The 3,595-nt window shown below is 26.8% G+C and overlaps 1 non-coding gene across 1 annotated transcript; it reads left to right on the forward strand.

Annotated features, from left to right (window-relative positions):
• Nucleotides 1-1,198: 1,198 nt before the first annotated feature.
• Trnaw-cca lies at nt 1,199-1,270 on the forward strand. Its single transcript has one exon. It is a non-coding gene; the product is annotated as a tRNA-Trp (tRNA).
• Nucleotides 1,271-3,595: the final 2,325 nt, after the last annotated feature.

A 3,595-nucleotide genomic window follows, 5' to 3' on the forward strand; every position in this document is an offset into this window, starting at 1 on the left:
GGATTATTGTAGTGGAATCCACAAAATGATCGTACACTATGAACTCCTTGATAGCTATGATAATTATATCATCTCCAAAAAAATTTTATTTTATCCAATTCATTGTTTCATCAAAATTACACCGAATATTTTGTCGATTTTCAGTCATCGACCATTTCTGATAGCAAGACAAAAGTATGATGAACCTTGAGGACTTTCTCACATCTATATCATGGTGTGGTACCTGATGATGAATAAATAATTTATAATAAATGTTGAACTGATTTGATGGATGACTGAATAATTACTTATTATATTTATTATTTGCTTGTATGGATATTGATGGCTAGATTGGCTTGCAATAGGTTTCTTTTTGTATTTATTAGCTTATGTGTGTGAAATATATTTAAGTTTATAAATAACAGTTTGGAAAAAAAAACAGTTAATATATTATAGGGTGTCCTGAAACAATTGATCGATCCGGTAGCATGTCTATCGCAAAAGAAATAAAAAGATAAGAGATAGCTGATGATAGAAATTGTTTCTCTGATTTGAATATCAGGGCAAAATCATTTGAATCATTCAAATTTAAGCTCCTCATTTAAATTGAATTTTTGAAACTATTTAAAACTTTCCAATAAGTTTTCTTTAAGTGAGTGAAAATCAAGATTTACTAATGTTTATAAAAATTTTCGAATTGAAATTTCGGTAAATATTCTAATCGATCGTAACGCAGCTCCCATATAAAATTTGCAATAAATCACACATTTTTTATTTGAAATGTGGTTATTTTTCAATTGCTTACATGTGATTGGTATAGTAAATGTCCAATAAAAAATATTGAATAATCACAATAAATTCATTTGTTACATTTGAGATTCGGGAAATAAAAGACGAAATTGCCTAAATAATATTTTTTAAATGTAAACTAATATAATAACTTATTAAAATTTGCAAGAAATTAGTATTAAATTTTCAATTTAAACCATAAATCATAGATCTATATGTCCATCCATAAAATTATATAAATAAAGTAGTGGGTCATTACGATGGAAATCCTGAAAAGCCATCTTTCATTTTTCAAGTAGGTATTCAGCAAATATCTCAAAACAATCAAATACCATATTTTATTTTTACTGACTAAGTTTTCTTTTGCTAAGTTAAATATGTATATTAATCAACTGGCTATGGTTTGATATATGTTAAAATTTACATCAACGACTCCGTGGCGCAACGGTAGCGCGTCTGACTCCAGATCAGAAGGTTGCGTGTTCAAATCACGTCGGGGTCAGTAAGAACTTTTTTAATTTTTCTTTTTTCTTTTCTTACTTGGCCACGCCAAAGTCACAGGCGACTAATAACTAAGCCGACTATACAAAGCTCCACCTGAAATTTAAAATGGGCTGTCAATCAAATATAATTAGTCAATAGAGAAACGCCTTTCCGAAAAACTGAACGTAAATTCATCTGATGCACCAATAAGGAATATCTAAACAAAATATGAAAATACCTTAAAAGACTTTTGACAATAAGTGAAATTAAAATTAAAATTGATCAAGAAATGCGTATGATTTAGACTTCTAATTAGACAGAGAGATCGGACATAGTATTTGCCGTCATATACTATGCTTGTCATAAGATCTTCATGTTAAATTCTGTTTTGCTAGAAAGAGATCAATGCACATCTTTGATTGCTTTTATCTTCGTTCTCATTATAGTCATTAGAAAAATTCTAAAATATAGAAATTTTTCTCTACTTTTTGTTAGATGAAGGAGCTTTTATATAAAAAAAAGTTCATAATTCTAGAAAAATTTCATCTTTCTACTTCGATATCATAATAAAAAAAAAATTTTGAGATTATTATACTTGCTATTAATAATATATTTATTCGATTTCAATTTTCTAGGATTATATTAAAATCATTTTGTTTTTTTTACTTTCTTCAGATCAATAATTTTATATTATTGATAATATTGATTGGTGGATGAATTATTGTTTATAAATTCTTTCACTTTAAATTACTTATATTTCATTTTAATTAGATTCATATCACACGCTCGAATTGTTTGGAAAAAATACAAAAATATATTTATTATCAATATCCATAAATCAGGTCATTATGCTCCATTTGTAGAGTAATATTACAATTTGATTCCTATATAAAATTATATTTATTTTTTTTGTATTTAGTTAGATTTGGTCTCTTCAAAAATATAATTATTTTTATTTCAAAAAAACACTTTCACTTGTCATTTGATTTAACGCACTATGGAGATAGAATTTTTTTGTTTATCGTGAAAAAAGTTTGAGGAAGTGTAGGTATTTAGTGTGAATTTTTTGAAAGGGTAAAGTTCACTGACAATGAGATTAAGAAATAGTTATTTAAGTATTTTTTTATACGAGTAAGGTTGTTTGAAACACAGTTTGGAATCTAATGCACGTCCATTTCCCCCTATTTCTTTTATACTCTTCAATGGTGAGAAAATCAGTGAAAACTGGCTTAAATAAAGAAAACTGTAAACCATTACCAGTGAATCTGTTGATACTTACGCTCTCAGAAATTAAATCAACGTTGTATAAATATATGAATTTGAATATTTCTAGTTATAAAATCAAAGAAGACTCAAATTTTTATAATTTCAAAGTTATACGATATAAAATTTACTATAGTAAATTTTATATTGACAGAGAAAGTTACGTTTAACGCTCTAAACTTTAAAATCTTTATTTTTTTTTGAAATAATTAAATTTGGTTTCATAAAAACTGTAAAAATTTTAAATTTAAGAATGTTTGAGCATCAAAGAAAAGGTGGTTAAAATTTCAGCTTAGCCGTGCAAATTTTTAAGAAAAAAATCATTGAAAATCAATATAAAATACCTCTTATGAGGAAATTTTCTGTTTTGAAAGTTTTTGATGATTTTCACTTGGAACGAGTGAAAAGATTTAATTTTTCTTTTAATTAAAAAAATGTAAACATATTCAATGACATAGAAAAGAAAAACCAAGGTTCTCCACCCATATAAGGGATGTACGAGCAAGGTAGATTTAGGGTTGAAATCTTATTTTCAATTTTGATGATGAATTTTATATCTGTCTTCGATATCTGTCTTGGTTTCCGAAGTATCGAAAATTGAATAATTAAAGAATATGTTCAATATTTTGAAAATTGCTCCAGATATCGAAAAATTGTATTCTTACTTTTCGTCTTACATCATCAAGTTATAACATAATTATTAATTCACTATCAAAATCGAAAAAATATATTTTCTTTATTTGTTTACATGAATTTACAATCAAAATGTCTACTGTTGCATTATCCATATAACGGTAATCGGAAAAAACAGAACCGGAAAAGTAGTCCGAAAATTTTATAGACCCGAAATATTATTGTAATTACGAGTTGGTTGGGTTGAAGTTTGTCGACTATCGAGTAATTGGTTGGTTCAGAAGATTTTGGCCCCTGTGTTCAAAAATAGGCACTATTACAGAAGTTTTTATTACTCTATTTTTTCCGGATCTCTTATTTCCTAAATTTTCCCCATATAATAAGACCCTTTCATTCTCCGTGGGAAGGTTGTAGCTATGTTATTGCAGAAATTTATTTTCTTTAATAT

Source organism: Chrysoperla carnea, chromosome 5, assembly GCF_905475395.1.
Source record: "Chrysoperla carnea chromosome 5, inChrCarn1.1, whole genome shotgun sequence".
In the NCBI taxonomy this organism is placed as follows: domain Eukaryota; kingdom Metazoa; phylum Arthropoda; class Insecta; order Neuroptera; family Chrysopidae; genus Chrysoperla; species Chrysoperla carnea.